The sequence below is a fragment of the Chinchilla lanigera genome, unplaced genomic scaffold (assembly GCF_000276665.1).
Source record: "Chinchilla lanigera isolate Chin_1 unplaced genomic scaffold, ChiLan1.0 scaffold00001, whole genome shotgun sequence".
Taxonomy (NCBI): domain Eukaryota; kingdom Metazoa; phylum Chordata; class Mammalia; order Rodentia; family Chinchillidae; genus Chinchilla; species Chinchilla lanigera.
The window spans coordinates 10,708,221-10,726,947 of record NW_004955402.1 but is presented as its reverse complement, the minus strand read 5'-3'; the positions used below and the strand labels follow the sequence as shown (position 1 = coordinate 10,726,947).

The following is an 18,727-nucleotide window of genomic DNA, read 5'->3' as shown; positions in this document are numbered from 1 at the left end:
GACTGTACATATGTAAGATACTTAGAACAGTTAACTTCACAGAGTCAGAACATACACTGCAGGAGACCAAGGGCTGAGGAAAGAGGGGCACAGGGACATATTGCTTAAGGAGTATAAAATTTCTGTTTGAGACGATGGAACACTCTGGAAATGGGTAATGGTGCCAGGTGCCCAACAATGAGAATGTGCTTAATGCCCCTCAGTTGCACATCTAAAAACAGTTACATGGTCATCTTCTATGTGAGGTGTATTTTATCACCATAAAAAAAAATTACATAAAAAAAATCCATCAGTGTGAGCCAGGCTGTAATGCCAGCACTCAGGAGGCTGAGGCAGAAGGATTGCTGGGAGTTTGAGGCCAGGCTGGGCTATATACATAGCAAGTTGAAGGCAGCCTGAACTACATAGTAAGACCCTGTCTCAGGAAAAAAAGTTACCAATGCGGTTCATTTCATATTCAATTATAAGTACATATAATAACAGAAAAAAGAAGACAAATTACTTCACAGAATTCAACCCTCAGGATTTGGGGTGTAGCTCAGCAGTAGAGCATTTGCCCGAAATGCCCTGGATTTAATCACTGCACTGCATTATTAAATAAATAATTCAACACCCATTTGTGGTTTTCTTTTGTGATTCTTACTATCTGAACAGAGGGGAGCTTCCTCAACTAGAGTAGCTATTTATTTATTTATTGGTTTATTTTTGTGATACTGGGGATCAAACCCAGGGCCTCACACATGCTGTACAAGAGCTCTACCACTGAGCTACCCTCACCGTCTTGAGAGTATCTTTTAAAAACAACAACTACTGCAAATTCTATGTTAAATAGCAAAATGTTCAAGGTTTCACCCCCAACGTGGGAATGCCAACTGTCAATAGTATTCTGGAATACCTCTAATTCAAGGAAAAGAAATCAAAGTCATAGGAAATGGGAAAAAGGAAATAAAAGTGTCACTGTTTATCGACATCATGACTGTGTGCATAAGAAATCCACGCTTCAACCCCTGCAAGTGGCCCCCACTTCCTCTCTTCTTTGTCTTCAGCAACCAGCAAAACAACAAGATCAAGAATGGTTTACACAACTTTTTCAACAAAGCAAGGTCAATATGCAGAAAATGGGCCACGCGTGGTGGTGCATGCCTGTAATACCAGGACTCAGGAGGCTGAGGCAGGAGGATCCTTGCGAGTTCAAGACGAGCCTGGGCTACAAAGTGAGCTCAAGGCCAGCCTGAACTGCATAGCGAGACCCTGTCTCAAAAAGACCCAGAAAAATGCCCCCAGAAATTTATCAGAATAAAGACCACATGTTGGAGATTTTGAAAGGAGAGAGGGTTTATTGAGCTTGCTTCTCAAATTGAGGAAGGAGCAGTTGGGATATAGTTCATACAGTTGGGTCCACCCCCCGAAACCACAAATGAATGGCTTAGAGATAACATCTCTCCCAAACCTTGTGTGGAGAAAGGATTGGGGGGCATCTTGGTGGGCAGCTTCTTGTTGGGTGTTTCTAGTGGAGCAAACACACCCGGTAATGAAGCAAATCCTTCCTTCCGGTGCCCTTCAAAGGAAGAGCAGGAGGCTCAAGCGCTTCTTTCAGCGGTGCCAGCAGCACAGAAAGTCCCTCATGTGCGGGGACCTGCACGACAGTTCCTCATGACTGCAGGACACACGGCTCAGCGGCTTCCCAAAGGCAGAAGGTTCCGCTCTTCTCTCACTTCTATGACAGGGAAATGAGTGCAGAAGCTTGCTCGGGTGGGAAAGATCAAAGCCAAGAGCTTCTGGGGAACGGCAAGGCTTTGTTCCAAGTGGGACAGCAGCTCACCTGGCCAAAGCCTGCAGAAGAATCAGAGACAAAGCTGACAAAAGAACCAGCCTTGACTCCGCAGGACGCCCTGTCCTGGGATGTGACTGCCTTGGACCTGAGCCCTGCGGACATTCACTGCGCTGTGAGGTTTCCACATCAGAAGCACAAGCACCTCGCTTTGTGGCCCCTTCTGCACTGGCCCTGTTTCTAGTGTGATAGTCTACTGTCAAATATTTCAGGAGTACTTCTAATACTTAAATCGTGTGTGTGTATGTGTGTGTGTGCATGCGCACGAGCATGCTGGGGATTGAACACAGGGCCCTGTGCACTCTGGGCAAGTGCTCTACCCCTAAGCTACATCCCAGACACTGAGATAGTGTATTAGCAGCATCACAAGTTCTTCATCTTTACTGCCAGCTGTCAGTAGCTGTTTTAAGTTAGAAAACTGAATAGCAACTTAGGGTACTGAAGGAATATGCTTTTCTCTGCAATATGTATGTAGTTGCAACTGTTGATTATCTACTAGGTTGTTACAGGAAAATTTTTAACTCAGCTTGATGGTCATTGCCATAAAACAGTACATATTGCCTGTATTTCTGCCGCTACTAAAGAGCATTCGGTGCTGGATTTTAACATCTGTGACCCTGGCCAAGCGCACAAGTATTTCTCAAAGAAATTTGATTTACTTGCACAAAACTGATGAGTTTTAAGAGGTCATTCATGCCCTTGAAGTAGTTTTTGGGGTGTGAAACAAATGGTGAGATTTAAATTGTTCCCACTCATTGTTTTGTTTTGTTTTGCTTTGTTTTTCTGTCTTTTTGAGACAGGGTCTCACTATGCAGTTCAGGCTGGCGTTGAGCTCACTTTGTAGCCCAGGCTGGCCTCAAACTCACAATGATCCTCCTGCCTCAGCCTCCTGAGTGCTGGGATTACAGGTGTGCGCCACCACACCGGCAACCACTTATTGTAGTATTGAAGTTACGTCCAGTTAATTTGCCTTGTCATGTTCATGATATAGTAACACCTCAGTTCACAAATGCTTCTGTTTGCAAACAATTCATTTCAGCACAATTTTTGCTTCCACTCAAAAACTCAAAATCAGGTAACAAAAACGAGCACAGCTCTCTTCCCCACACAAACACAAATGCAGCTGTCTTCCTGTCTTCCCCAGAATCATAGAACAAGTTTGGAAACTGAGGCACTACTGTCCTTGCATCTATCAATAAACATTGTAATACTAGAAAAAAAAATCTAAAACACTTTACAGTTACAATTAATACAGGAAAGCAAGGCTATACTTACAAGGTCAATGCATTAAATCCTATATACTATAATCAACAATGAGAAAATGAAAGTTTTGTAAGATAACATTTACAATCTCATTTTTAAAAATCAAATACCTAAAATAAACCTAACAAATTGAATTACACATCTATACAAAAAATTGCATGAGATTATTGTGAGAATTAAATTTTTTAAAACAGAGGAGGTACACCATATTCATGGACCCAATATAGTTAAGGTATCAATTCTTCCCAAATTTATCTGTAGATGCAATTCAGTCCCCCCAAAACCCCAGCATGAATGTGTGCATGTGTGTAAACTGGCATAATAATCCTAAAATTTTTGTGGATATACATGGACCAAAAATGGTCAAGGCAATCTTGAAAATAAGATTTATACTTGTAGATATCAAGACATACTACACCTATAATATTATATTTGTATTATCAGCTATAGTAATTCAGACAACGCACTCTTGGCCCGAAGATAAGCTCAGCAGTAGAGTGGGATCTAGACTCCAGTACCTGACAAGCAGTACAGGCTCAGCTGCCTTACGGCAAAGGTGACACTGCAGCACAGTAGGAGACGTGGCTGCTTTCAATAAAGGACGCACCGTCAGTTGGGGACCCAAGAGGGAAGAGTTCATTTTGACCTCACGTCGACACGAAAACCTATTCCTGGGGGTGTAGATCCAGGTGTGGTGGCATATACCGGTAATCCTTGGTGGTGTAGATCCAAATGTACAATAAAACAATAACACTTCCAGAAGAAAGCTGAGGAGAATGAGCTTAGGGATACAAACAGACTTAAATGGCCCACAAGGAACAAGATCATCTTGTGTTCCAGAGTCCAACTCCTACGGGTGAAATCCAGTTCCAAACTTGGGCAGATCATTTAACCCTTCTGTGAGCAGTGCCCTCCTCTGCAATGAGCGAGGGACTGTCATGGGCATCAGTTCTGCCCAGAATGACGCCTGGGCAAAATGTAGAACAGTGCCCAGTGCATGGCAGGTGCCTAGCAGGAATCCCTCCTGCCAGGCTTTGTGCTTCGGGGGGTGGGCACTGGCTTGGCTTTGCGTAGAAACCCTGTGTTCAGTGCTTGGCTATGTGCGTTTTCTTTTTCACCTTGGAGACGTCCACAGTGTGTGCACTGCACCCCAATCCATGGCACTTGGTGAACAGTTTCCGGCCTGACAGTTTCCAGACTCAGATTCGGGGACAGCGAAGAGGAAGAGGAAACCGCACTTACCCAGGGAGGCGGTGGGCACCTTCCTTCCCAGTCACCAAAAGCTTCCCGTGTGGTTGAGCGGTAAGACACAGCCCGGGAGACGGCGGAGAGTAAGACGGTCCCTACGTGCCACCCTTCCCACTGAGATCACTAGGAAACAGGAGAGCGTGCAACAGGTGTTACTGGTACACAGAGGCGCAGTTACTCGGAGACGCAAGTGTTGGAGGAGGAGGACATCAAAGGCCTAGAAGACGTTGGTGAGACTGAGTCACAGACTTCATGAGCGCCTGCCCTGGGATACAACTGCTGAGAGGTGGAACCCCTAACTCTGGTGTGAGTTGCTCTATTTGCTTAAGAAACACCCAGGCCTGGAATTGCCGGGGCGGGGATTACAGGTTTGGACGAGGAAGCCCTGGCAGGGAGAGGAGAGGAAGTCAGCCGAGGGACACCCACCCACGGCCCTCTCCCGCTGACATCAGGCATCTGCTGGGCGCGCTGTCAAGTGCAGCTCTAAGGAGCCCTTTGTGTGCTGGAGTGGCATCTGAGCGCAGGAGGATGGCTGCAGCTTCTCCTCTCCCACTTCAGTGCATTCGGGGCAGAAACCCTTCTCATGCTATCCAGGGCCCCAAAGCAAGACGAAGAGCTCTACCGGAGCTGGAGCTCAGAAAGCACGCAGGCCCTTTCTGCTACTGAGCCCACAGGAGGCTGCGGGATGGACGTCCCCAGACTCACCAGCTGGTGGCATGTCCCCAGATGGGCCTTTACTTCTTCTGGTCTCACCTTCTCAAGCTTCTTTCTGACGGAAGCCAGGGAGCGACCAGCCCGGGGGTCGCCCAGGTCCCTTTGCCCCGCCTTCCCCTCCTGGCCACATTGTTTGCTCTTCTACCTTATTCTAGCATCTCCATCCAAGGACATTGGAAAAGCTATTGAAATGCAATTAGCTAAATGTCCAGAAAAAGACATAAACTGACTTCTAATTATTTTATGAGTGTTATTATGTGAGCTTTCTTCCTGTGTCTTGTCTCCCCCTTTCTCAAAATTTTAAAGCTCTCTCTCCCTGTTGGAAGCACGGAGGGCAGCTCGGGCTCCACTTCTCTTGGCCCCGGCCAGGACCCCGGGGTTGTGGACTTCTGTTCACACACGCTCCGGGGATTCAGCTCTTGCGCTCATTTCTTGGATTACCGGATTCCAGATGCGGTGAAAGAAAAGCACATTCGAATCCTTATCTCCCTAGATTACAAATTCTGTATTTACAACTAAAAAAAAATTTTAACAGAGCAAATCGTCTTCCACCCACACAACCAGTTCTTCCCCTTGTGGTGTAAAAATAACCTCGGTGGGAGGCACCGCTGTCCCCTGGTCGCCTGACCTGGGTTCCTGGGGGTCAGCCCTCTGCACGGTCCCGCTGCACACCCCAGCAGCTCCAAGTCCGGGGGTCACCTGCAGCCTCTTCTCGGCCTCCCTGCCTCACCTTTCCCCAGGGGGCCGAAGGTCTCCGTATAAACCCCTGCCCATGTCCTCACCCCCAGCCGCCCTGCACGCGGGATTATCCGTCCCCAGCATGGACACGGATCCATCAACAGCTCCCAGCCTCAGGGCTGCAGGTGGAGGCCCCAGTGGCGCATGCGGGGGACTCCACAGTCAGCAGCCCTCCCCACCTCTGTCCCCCGCTCCCAGATTTCGGTCCATACTGGGGACCGGGCTTTCTCTGAGTTGCCCAGTGCACCTCGCTATTCTTGCCCATGGCTTTCCACAGCAGAAGCGTCCCCCAATCTTATTCACTTTCTCTGTACCCGGGTTCTCCCAGGCGCTGCCCCAGCCCCACTGTCCATGCTGCCCGGCCCCCAGCGGTCTGTATCTGCCTCGTCACTGTGCAGGGACTGGGTTGTGCTTCTGTGCCATCACCACCCGATCTGACCCACAGCACGTATTCACTCCACAAACACTCCCCACATGCGTTGAAGCCAAAGTCACATGCTCAGCATGTATATCTCAACAGTGTAGAAGTTAGGTGTGTAAAACTCACCAGATGAAAGAATAGAAAACAAATATGTTGCCAAAACTTTTTCACAGCTTTGGATCCAGAGCACAAAACCAGTCCTTTGTTCTTCCCACAAACCAGTGGGGCGGAGCCAGGGCCCTGAGAGGCTTTGGCTTCCTGAATGATCACGGTAAACACCGATTGCGCTACTTAGTCAGGGCAGGTGCTGCGTGCTGCGGATGGCCACGGCGACCACACAGCTCCCGCTCAGGTGAGGGCTCTGCGAGGTCGGAGGAAGCCGAGGCCTTGGACGGTCTTTGTCAGTTGATGGTGGAACTGGGATTTGGAATCTGACGCTTGACCCAGAGCTCAGGCTCCTGACCGTGGCCAGTGCCGTGAGAGTCCAGGTCGGGAGGTGAAAGAATATGACGTTAGAGGTAGTCTGGAGGGTTCATGTCATCAGAAGCCCGTACCCCTTTGCAAGTTGCAGGTTGGAGCACATATTAAACCGATTTTTTGATCACTGGGCATGGTGGTGCACGCCTGTAATCCCAGCACTTGGGAGGCTGAGGCAGGAGGATTGTTGCAAGTTCGAGACCAGCCTGGGCTACGAAGTGAGCTCAAGGCCAGCCTGAACTGCATAGCGAGACCCTGTCTCAAAAAGACAAAGAATAAAATTTTAAAATAAAGCAATTTTTTTCTCACTCATCGCGATGGCCCCAGTGGACCGGGCAAGCCCGTCTCTGTCACCGTGCTGCACACAGGGGACAGACACACCACCTCCCGGGGCTCCGCACAGCCAGCTCTCACTCACACATGAGAAGAAGGCAACAACCTGCAGGTGGGAACCGCCCTGCTCCGCCAACTCGAGCTGCTGTGCTGGCCTGGGCAGGCGCCCTCACACCCAGCCAGCCAGGGTGGAACAGCCACTGCAGCGCCCGCCCCCCTTCCTGAGGACCCTGAATTGTGGGCGACCTCACCGCTGGCTCCGTTCTGGGGTCTTCTTCCTCACACATGTGTGCAGACTGACTTTGTGTCCACAGGCTGTGCGGACGGGACGCTCCCGTGGACCCTCCTACCGCCCGGGTACGGGGTGTCTGATGCGGGCAATGACGTCACTCAACACTCTGAGCTCCCTCTGGGGAAACAGCACGCCTGCCCCATGCTCCTCCTCTCCTCTGGCCTGAGCTTTCCAGCTTTGGCTTAAAACAGTCCCTACCTAGTTTATTCTTCTCAGAGGTGGAGAATAAAAGACGCTGTCACAAGTTTTTGGTTTCTTTTTTTTTAGACAGGATCTCGGTATGTAATTCACACTGGCTTGGAACTCACCAGGTAGCCCAGCTGGCCTTGACTCACAGTAATTCTCCCGCCTCAGCCTCCAGATTGCTGGGATGAACAAGCGTATGCCACCGTGCACCTGCAGCTCTTGAAAGTGACTTGTGCAACCTGTATTCGCTTCCTGCACAACACCAAGATTCAATCCAATGTTTGCCAGGTTTTTGGACCGCAGATAGAAAACTAAATAGATAGATGTAGACCTGAAACTGTGAACCAATAAATGCTTTCCAATTCCTTTGAGACAGTTTAAGGAAGCCTACCGTTTTCTCGTGGGAAATTATGAGTCAGGCCTTTTCTTCTGTTTACACCAAGCACACCATGACCAAACCCTAGCTGACCTCAGCTGAAGGAGGCCAAGAACAAAAGGTCCGGATTAGCATCGAGGAATCAACTCTCCGACAGCACGAAGAGGACAATGGAATCCACTGTGTGATTTCTTTTTGCCGGACAGAGTAGCTTAGCAACACGTATTTACTTCCTGTAATAAAAAGGATGAGTTCCACCAAAGGAAGAGTTCCTGCACGGTGAATCACAGGCAAGCCCGAGGTTTCCCTTTGCACCGTGTAGAGCCCTGAAGGACGGTCACAGCTGCCTTCCTAGAGGAAAATACATGGGGAGCAAGACCAAGGGCCGAGGAGGGACACGCTCAGCCCCAGCCCGAGAGCCCGCAGAACCAGGGCAAAGGGGGTGGCGGCGCTCCCCGCATCCTCTTTCCTGGGGGGCTTTATTTGTGCTGTGGTGACCACCTGGATGTCCTGAGTCAGCCGAAAACGCCTACGTGTCGCGGTCATTTTGACCCTGGGGAGCAGCCTGCAGTCTCACGCCGCCAGATCGGGTGAGGAAGGTGGGTGAGGACACGGTGTCATGTTTTTACGACGCTGCCTTTCTGTGGACGGGCGCTCGGCGGCAGCATTCACCACGGTTTTGGTCACACCTCCTAAAGACACTCAGGAAAGAGCACTTCCAGAGCTGCTCCAAAGCAGCCAAACTGCTGGGCCAGTGTGCTGGAAGTGAGGGAGAGCACATCTTTACTTTGTGAAAGGATAAAACAAAATCTCTGAACAAAATAGCAAGAGAATAACAATCAGTACAGTGTATCATGATCTTCATGTAGTTAGAGTATGAGACCATGCCCGGCTGGAATAAATTTTTAAATGTAAATGTACACAATGTTTTTCACTCACTCCGTGTGTTTACATAGTTGCTCAATGTCTACAACTTTTTCAAAACTGACATTCTTGGGGGTGGGGGTTTGGCTCAGTGGCATAACACCTGCCTGGAAAGCAGGAGGTTGTGAGTTCGATTCCTGGTATCAAAAAAAAAAAAAAAGAAGAACTGAAATTCTCTACCCATTATTACTGAAGGCCCTGACAACCACCATTCTACTGTCTCTATGAATCACGCAGTGTCTTTCCTGCTGAGTAGGGCTTATCTCACTTAGCACAATGTCCTTAAGGCTCATCCATACTGCAGCATGTGTCTCAGATTCTTTCCTTTTTACCTGCTGAGCAATATTCCACAGTTTATATATCTTGTCCCATCCATAGAATATTTGTGTGAGGTGAGGGGAATAATAGTCCAATAATGTAGGCCAGGCATGGTGGGCACACCTGTAATCCCAGCCCTCAGGAGGCTGAGGCAGGGGGATTGTGAGCTCAAGGCCAGCCTGGGCTACAAAGTGAGTTGAAGGCCAACCTGTAGTGAGACCCTGTAACAAAAAAATACAAAAATAAAAAGGAGTCCAATAATATAACTTTCCTTCCCTCCCCAAGTCCTATGATATAAACATAATACCTGAAATACAACTTCATATCTCTTGATCCTAAGAAAAATCCAAAAGAAAATCCCCTTATTCCCGATGTTGTGGGGCCTGTGGGTTCCCCCAGAGGTGCTGAACTAGGAACCCTTGGATCCTCAGCGGGGACCTGGATTTCAAGATGGTGAGTGCTAAATCTGCTTGTGCACCTTTGCTTTTCAAAGGAAAATCCTTTATCATCTTTCCCAAGGGGTCTTCGACCCCCCCCCACATGCTTAGGTCCCTCATGACCCCCACTCCCCACTGCACCCCGAATTCTGCAGCGCCAGCACCCTTGGAGGATGGGCAGAGCATTTCTGACACCACTGTGCCTGGCCTCCGTTCTTCCCCACTTAAAGAAAGTATCAGTATAATACCAGAAGAAGGGTAAATACCGAAATACTTCCACCAAACTGAACTTCAAAAATACGGTAATGGACAGTAGAAACAACACACCAAAGTCAGGCGTGGAGGTACACACCCATAATTCTAGCACTCTGGGAGGCTGAGGCAGGAGGATCACAAGTTGGAGCCCAACTTCAGCAACTTAGTGAGACCCTTTCTCAAAATAAACTAAAATAAAATACATTTTTCTAAAAGGCTGGGGGTGATGTAGCTTAGTGCAAAGGCCCTGAGTTTAATCACCAGTGAGTGCTGAAGAGAAGAAAGGGAGAGAAAGAGAGGGAGGGAGGGAGAGGGGGAAAGGGAAGGGAAGGGGGAAGGGACAGGGAGGGAGGGAGGAGGAAATGCCGGGCCCAGGGTCTGTATGAGAGCTTTTTCCTGTGGAAGAAACAGCTCCCTTGTGCTAAGGTCAGGGAGCCTGGCTCCCAGAACAAGCCAGGGTCCTCCACTTCTCCCGCAAGGACAGCTCCGTGAAGGCCCTCTCCTTCCTTGACCGTGCGGCCACCAGGGAGCTCAGGGGGTGCTTCCGGCCGGGCGAGGCCACTCTTCAGCCCCGCACCCCACGCACTGCGGCGTTGTGGTCCGGCCTGCTGTCACCAGCCTCCTCCCCACAACAGCTCCCGCTTTCTCAGGGTCTGAGTCTCGGCCCCTCCTGCCCCGCCGTGTCTCTCCTGCTGTCCCGAGCGTGTCCCAGCCCCTCCTGGCTTCCTCCGTCCACGCCCAGAGCTACGTACGGAAAGTCCTTCAGCGTCTTCCCGAGTCTCAGTGTGGCTAGGGCGGTGGCCGCCTCTCCTTCAGAATGTTCTAGAAGTGCAGCTGGACTTTCCGGAAGGTCCCGCTCCCTAAACCTCTAGTCCTGCCTGCTCTTCCCTCCCGAGGCCCCACTCCTCCTCTGCCCCATGTGCGGGCACCTGCTCACCTCGCGGTGCTCGGGGCGCGTCCCGGGCTTCGGCGCTGCCGGCTCCTGGGCCAGGTCGTCTGGCCCGCATCCCCGAGGGCTGCGACTCTGGGAATGCGGCCTGGCGCGCAGGGCCCCGCTCCACAGCCTGAGCACTTGCTCCGGGACGGCCACTGTGCGCCTGTGAGCGGGGTGGCCAGGGCCAGGGCTGGCGAGGCGCCAGGGGGACGGGTGAGCCAAGGAGGGGACCCAAGGGGCGCAGGAGCGCGGGTGACCCAGCGTGCACCCAGAGAAGGCGGCTTTGGAGACGGGTGTGGAGTAACAGGAGGGGACCGTGGCCCCCCATAGGGCATTTGCTGAGGGGTCAGTGCGAGGGAGGGAAGGAAACTGTCGCATGTGTCCCTCAAACCAACAGCCCCCTTCCACCTCCCGGCGTGACCATGGCAGCCGTTGCACCCGCTCTGCCGGCGGCTTTGGACCGAGCTCAGTATTCTTTCCTGCCTGAGAAGGCGCCTCCGACACATAAAAGCTCCTGGGCGTCTCCTTACTCACCTTGTGACCTTGGCCGAGGGGCCTAAGCGCTTCAAGAGCCAGCTCTGTGCTCTGCAAAGCTGAGCGGCGGCGGCCGCAGGCGCTGGGGTGGAGTTGGCTGTGCACGCAGAACTCGTAGCCTGTCGCCCGGCACATAGTATGAATCGCATCGTTTGTATTTTGTTACCACATTTCTGCGCCTCCCTTCTAAGGCAGCCCTCCCAGGGGGCTCGGTTATGGTGCCCAGAGCTGAGGGACAGCAGGTCCAAGTCTGTCCCCACCCGTGCACAGGACAGGCGAGAGTGCCGGCAAGAGCTCTCGACGCTAGACCGTAGCACCGACTGTGTGCCATGCTTTTTCAATACAAGGCTCCACGTCGGGGGTTCCTGCCCTTCCCACGTGTTCCCGTCACCCGGAACAGCTCTTACATTCAGTATAACTCTTTCCATTTTGAAAATGAAGAGACTCAAAGCTGGGCATGGTGGTGCACACCTGTAATCCCAGCACTCGGGAGGCTGAGGCGGGAGGATCACCATGAGTTCAAGGCCAGCCTGGGCTACACAGGGAGACCCTCTCGCTAAATAAATGAATACATAAATAAATAAATAAATAAATAAATAAATAAATAAATAAATAAATAGGAGGGAACTGAAACTTACAAGGCTGCTTGGAGAAAGCCACACAGCCAGAATAACAGAAAAGAGGAGGGAGGCTGACCCTCCCTCAAGTCAGTACCTGTCCTCTAGGGTCACCAAGCCTCCTCAAATGACCTTTTCAGTGTTTATTTACTTACTTGCTTTTTAGAGACAAGGTCTTGAACTCATGAGCTAAAGCAACCCTCCTGCCTCAGCCTACCCAGTAGCCAGGACTATAGGAGTCTGCTTTCTCACCTGGCTTTCAGTACATTTTTAGACACAGTTATTTCTAAACATGTGGGCTGTGAACTTCTGACCAGTTCAAAGTGGCAGCCGCATGGGTACAGAGCTGCACATGCCGCTCCCCTCACCTTCCTGGCGCTGGCCCTAGGGGGACCTGCAGCCCTTGGGAACACACGGTGTCCTCACGCTGTGGCCCTGGGTGCCGGGCTCACCAGGGAAGGCGGCACTCACCGCTCACGCCGGCTGCCAGGGACATCCCGAATTCCCACCTGGACGTGGGGAGTGGCCCTGTGAGTGCCCAGCCGGTGAGGTCACATCCCCCACACACCAAAGACGCTTGAGCAAAAGAATTGAGGCCAGAGAGGCCCGGGCAGTGACAGCCCGTGCCTGGCCTCGTAGCTGCTGAGGGCACCCAGTGCCTAGTGGAAACATGGTGTCCATTAGCGGGGACAGGCGGGACAGGGAGCCCCGCGCCAGCTCTGGGGACCTCGACCATGTCACGCCCACGTGACCAGAGGACACAGCGCCAGGGACCCAACAATCACTTCCGTGGCCTCATCCCTGAAATGCCCCGCGACCACGTGAAGCCAGATGAAGGGAGAATGCCGAGGCCCAAGACACACGCGTGACGTGTGTGCTCCTCACAGCAGACCGGGCCGGCCAGGGGCTGGATACGTGTTGCCGCTCTCATTTACAGGTGAGGAAACCGAGGCATGGACGCTGTTACTCAGGAAACTGACCTCAACCTCAAGTTCAGCAGACAGGTGATTCGACTCCTTCTAAGTCTGGTGTTCTTCTCCCTGTGTGTTTTATTTATTCATTCATTTATACATAATCTTTTTTGTCTGTTTGAGACAGGGTCTCGTTATGCAGTTCAGGCTGGCCTTGAGCTCACTTTGTAACCCAGGCTGGCCTCAAACTCACAACGATCCTCCTGCCTCAGCCTCCCGAGTGCTGGGATTACAGGAGTGCATCATCACGCCCAGCTAAATAGTTTCTATTTTATAATATTTTTTCTTATTTATTTTTAATTACAACCCCTAGGGCTAGAGGGATAACACAGAGATAAAATCTGAGACAGGACTAGGAAAAGGTGTCACTCAAAAACCCCAGGTTACAGCCCCATAAGTGAGCATTAGGCTGGGTGTAGTGGTGTATGCCTGTAATCTCACTAGTCAGGACGCTGAGGCAGGAGGATTGCACCAAGTTTGAGACCAGCTTGGGCTACAAAGTGAGTTCAAGGCCAGCCTGAACTGCGTAGAGAGACCGTCTCTCAAAAACCAAAGAAGCAACTAAATGAGTGTTTTCATCTGGCAGCCCTGCTCCTCAATCAACCCACTGGTGACAGGCGCCACTCAGGGGTCCACTCAGGGGTCCACACAGGGTGGCCCTGTGCTCCCCCAACCGTGAGGAGGTGAGAGCAAGGCGGGGTGACTCGTCCTAGACCTCACAGGGCAGAGCTGGGTCGGAGTGCAGGACTTGGCATGTGTCCTCTGGCTCCTGCAGGGGGAGGGACAGCCTCACTGCCCAGATCACAGAAGGACATGGGGCTGAAGAGCAGGGCATTCGTCATGCCCAAGGCCCCTGGCCTTCGTGGCACCGCTGTGGTTCCAAGGCCACAAAGCAGGGCCTCCGCGGCTTCGCCCACCCCAGCCCCGCAGGGTGCGGCGGCCGGGCTGGGAAGGGGCCCTGCTTTCCTGGCGCCCCACTTGGTCAGCAGCCCGGGCAGGGTGGACGGGACCTTGCTGGAACAAGGCCGCCCGGGTGGGGACATTTTCCAGATGGCTATGAACGGCGGGGGGAAAGGAGCCGAGGTTAATGTACAGATCCGCGGCCCAAAATACCAAAAGGGAAAGTACGGTAATTCACAGAGGCCTGCGAAGGCAAACAAAGAGGGAAAGTTGAAACAAAAGCTATCTCTTTGACGATCTGCCATTTCCTTTTTTCCAGCTGCTTTTTTTCCCTCTTGGGAAACTGGCACCTGCCTCTCCCCTGGCGGAGCGCGGGACATGTAGGGACAGGGCTCCAGGGCCGGGTCTGACAGGCATCACACAGTGTCACACGGAGCCAAGGTCCCGGCCCCCGGCCAGCGCGCACAGAGCCGCCGACGCACGAGCCGGCGCTGGCGAGCAGGGACCTCTCGGACGGGCCCGGGGGCCAGACGGGCTGCTCTTGGTTTCATTACCCGGCTACGTGAGGTTTGACTAAAACTAACTTTCCATAACATCGCTTGTACCGAGACAAACAGGGTGTGTGTGAGGTGGAGGCAGTGTTTAGCTTAAACTAGGTTGAAAAGCAAACCAAGAGCTTAGCATCAAACACACAAGTAAGGAAATGACCCAGAAAGAAGGGAAATCCATCGCTGGGGCCTTCGCCTTTTGTTACACTTTGAAAGAAGTTTCCTGGACTTAGTAAAGTCAGCAGCACGGAAGACAGGGCCCCGGGAGGAGGCAGATGTCTGATTCGCCCGCTACAGAACATGGCTGAGCTCAAGCTTCCCTTCCTGCCTGGGCTTGGCGAATGCACACCTGCAATCCCAGCACTCTGGGAGGCTGAGGCAGGAGGACTGCAAATAAGAGCCCAGCCTGGGTAACTTAGTGAAACCCAGTCTCAAAATAGAAATGAAAAAGGCCCAGGGGTGCAGCTCAGGGCGAAGGCCCTGGGTTCAGGGCCCATTATTGAAAAGTAACCCTTCCTTGTAACTGCATCTCAGGGGCAGGCGTTAAAGCCCTCTCCCCGTCTCAAGCAGGAGGAAGTGCTCCTCCCGTGCAGTCGGCCTCTGGGTCCCGCCGTTCTGCAGGATTCAACCAGTTACAGGTGACAAGTCCTCAGGGGCGGCAGCCAGGGCTACACTGAACACAGGCGGACACGCCTCATCGCCTCTGAGCGGCTCCGGCCACCATCCACGGCACTCACGTGCTGAGCGTCATAAGGCGTCAGACACGGCCTGGCATCACACATGCCTGGACAGCAGGGACAGATCCTGAGAAATGCGTGGTGAGCCAGTGTCACCGCTGTGTGGCTTCACTGGGCATCCTGAGCTGAGACGGCCACACTGCCCCCACGGTGCGATCTTATGGGTCTCCAAGGCAACTGTAAGCAGAGGATGTGCACAGATGCTGTTCATCATCTTATCCTTCTGGGGTTCTTTTGGTTTTTTGAGACAGAGTCTTGTTATGGAGTCCAGGCTGGCCTTGAATTCACTATGTAGCCCAGACTGGCCTCAAACTTGCGTGGATCCTCCTGCCTCAGCCTCCCAGGTGCTGGGATTGCAGGTGTGCGCCACCACGATCAGGTCCTGCTCTACCATTCTATACAAAGGATTTGAGCGTCAGCAGATTTCAGTATCTTTGAGAGTCTGCGGGCAGATGCCAGAGGACCCGAGAGTGGGCTTTCCTGCACCATATTTGTATGAATCCGAAAGCTGTCTGAGGAGACACGCATGAAGCAGCCACAGCATGGTCTCTTGGTCAGAAGGGAGGCCCCGGCGCTCCACAGCCTTCCAGAATCTTATCTGTGCCCGCCTGTGCCCGCCAAGAGCTCACTTCTTAACATTTCCATGGCCGCGTCCCTGCTCCTGCCAGGCTTCCTCCAGGTCCTAGTCCTGCCGCTCCAGCGCCGTCCCAGAGGCTGCCGCGTGGCTGGCAGAGAAACCCCTTCCATGGGGCGGTTATTCTGAAGGCGCCACGCTCCCTGCTCAGAACCCGCCTCAGAGTCCTCCACGGTGAGAGGACTGCAAAGGCAGCCGAGGTGGAGGAGGCGAGCTGGGGGCCTGTGCGTTCCCTCGCACCCTCCGCCGACGCCCAGGGCTGCGCCGGCTGACGTCAGCACCGCCCTGGGCCTTGAGCAGCGCCAAGATCTCCACTCACTGTCTCGTGCAGCCGGCTGCCTGGCCTGGCTCTGGGGAGAATGTTCCAGCGACGGCAGCCCGTCGGGCCAAGCCAGGTCTCAGCCAATCACCCAGCAGGAGGCTCACGGCGCTGGGCCCCAGTGTCTGCCATGCACGCCCCAGGCACGCGACCAGGCCACCCTGCAATCCTCCTTGTGCACTTTCTCTGTCTGGACGCTAGGCCACCTCTCTGGGGCCACAAGAAAGCAGCAGTGTCTGTCCCCGGAAGTTTACAGCCCAGCAGCGGGCAATACCAGAGGGCTCAGAAAAGGAAGATTTACCTGGGTGTGGAGGCCCATGCCTATAATCTCTGCACTCCAGAGGCTGAGGCAGGAAGATCGCCACAAGTTCAAGACCAGCCTGGGCTACATGATGAGTCCAAGAGCAGCCTGAATGACACAGTAAGACCCTGTGTCAAAAGGAGAAGGAGGGGGCTGGGGATTTAGCCCAGCAGCACAGCGCCTGCCTGGCAAGCGCGAGGTCATGAGTTTGATCCCCAGTACCGGAAAAAAAAAAAAAAAAAAAAAAGGAGGAGAAGGAAGAAGAAGAGGAGGAAGAAGACCAGGAGATCAACCTATTTAAAGATCTAAATAAGCTGGGCATGGTGGCACGCACCTGTAATCCCAGCAATTTGGAGGCTGAGGCAGGAGGATCACTGCAAGCTCATGGCCAGCCTGGGCTACATAGTGCATTCCAGGCCCTACTGAGCTATATAGCAAGACCCTGTCTCCAAAAAAAAGTAAAAAAATAAAATGAGCCTCTCATTTAGCAAAACTCTTTTGGACATGGATCCAACAACGGAAAGGAAGGGTTTGCATTTGTAGGTCTCCTGTGGTTCGTCTCCCACCATCCCCTGCGTGAATCCAGTCCTGAACCCCAAGGCAGCGTGGAGATTTACAAACGGTTTTCTGTGGCTGGTCCTGCAGGGCTCCGCACTAGGGAGAGGGGTACTCAGAGTCCTGGAAACGTAGCTAAAGCAGGCGATGGTCCTGCTACCCGCTGTGCAGGCTCGGCCCCCGCGGGGCGGTGGGGGCGTCGAGAGGGGCCCGAGGTCCACGGATCAGGTCTGCACGTCCCTGGTCTCCAGGGCGCCTCTGCCCAGAGCGCACCTGTCAGCGGACTTGTCGCGGGGTCTTCTCTGTTCAGACCCCACATCTTTCTACAGACGCTGCTGCTGCTGCTCACACGCGTGTGCTGCCGGCCCTCGCTCGGACACGGTAGGATTCGCTGGCGTGCGTGAAGATGTGACCGTCCCCGCTGCCCTCTGTCATGTTTGTACCCCGCTGTCTCCATCAACCCTCGGCTTGCCGTGTCTGGAGCTAAACGCAGGACCTGTGCGCCCAAATCTGTCTGTCCTGCCAGGCACCCAACACCCCCGCCACCCTGCGTCTCCCTCTCCTGCTCCCACTCTTCGCTCTCCTCCTTCTCCTTCTGCCCCTCTCCCGCTCACCCCAGAGCCCCGGCATGAGGTCCCGGGTGTTCTAGCTCCCAAACACGTCTCGCACCCGCCTCACTGCTCCGTGCCAGGCTGGACCTGGGGACCTCCAGCCCGGGCCACAGTGCGAGCCCCCAACTCGGTCTCCAGCTCTCCCCCTGTACATTGTCCCCCCTCGCTCTGGCCGCCGGCCGGGCATCGCCCCCGCCACCCTCTGTCCACAGGTCCGTCCACTTGGGAGCACGGGTGGTTTTCGCTCCCTGGCTGTCGTGAATCAGGCTGCCGTGAACCTGTGCAAAGTCTCCAGTGTCCCCAAGAACGCGAGCGACACCTCCATGATGGCGCCGCTCACCTGCGGCTGTGACTGCGTTTTCATCACAGTGACTCTTACCTCCCTCCCTGGTGAGCAACGCAACCGAGGACCCGACCTCTCCCAACTCGCCTGGTCGAGGCAAATCTCATGAATAACTGACAGAGAGAGAGAGGGAGGGAGACGGGGAGGAAATAGCGAGATGGAACACGCGTGGTCATCTTTATTTTCAACGAAGAGGAAGACTTTGGCGCTCAGCCAGGGAGGCCCCGGCGATGCAGCAAGGGACGACACTTGCACCTAAGGGACTCGACCAGCACGGGCCACACCCCCACCCCACCAGACCTCGGAGGCTGTGGAGCCACTGCGGGGAAACCCGGGCACAGGCCCCGGCTGGGTGCTGCTGCCTGTGCCCTGTCGTGCATGAGAAATGAGCCTCACCGGGCGTGGTGGCGCACGCCTGTAACCCCAGCACTCGGGAGGCTGAGGCAGGAGGATCATTGCGAGTTTGAGGCCAGCCTGGGCTACAAAGTGAGCTCAAGGCCAGCCTGAACTGCATAGCGAGACCCTGTCTCAAAAAGACAAAAACAAGAAAACAAAAAACCACCTGAGCCTCCCAGAGCCCCCCAGGGGGCAGCCTCAGGGCTGGCCTGGGGTCCCCGCTCCTCTGCCCTCTCCCTTCCCTGCTGGCTTTCATTTATGTGTGAAGATTCACTCACCTTTTTCTTGTTTTATTTATTTATTTATTTTTTTGGTACTGGAGCTGAACCAAGGGCCTTCACATTAAACTGTGTCCCCAGCCCTTTTCTGAGATAGCATTTCCCTAAGTGGCCCAGGCTGGCCTGGAACTTGACCACCCTCCTGCCTCAGCCTCCTGAGCAGCTAGGATTCCAAGCGTGCACCGCCCACCCGGCTGGACTCACATTTTTCTACCATCATATTTTGAGTTCGCTGA

General features: G+C 53.3%; 2 long non-coding RNA genes across 2 annotated transcripts; one reads left to right on the top strand and one right to left on the bottom strand.

Moving 5' to 3' along the window:
• Positions 1-1,313: 1,313 nt before the first annotated feature.
• Positions 1,314-4,415, bottom strand: LOC102029458. The gene is made up of 2 exons (XR_259048.2): positions 4,337-4,415; positions 1,314-1,833 (listed from the first exon to the last, which is right to left on the bottom strand). It is a non-coding gene; the product is annotated as an uncharacterized LOC102029458 (long non-coding RNA).
• A 149-nt stretch (positions 4,416-4,564) lies between these two features.
• Positions 4,565-5,295, top strand: LOC106150337. The gene is made up of 2 exons (XR_001237098.1): positions 4,565-4,648; positions 4,795-5,295. It is a non-coding gene; the product is annotated as an uncharacterized LOC106150337 (long non-coding RNA).
• The last annotated feature ends 13,432 nt before the right edge of the window (positions 5,296-18,727 follow it).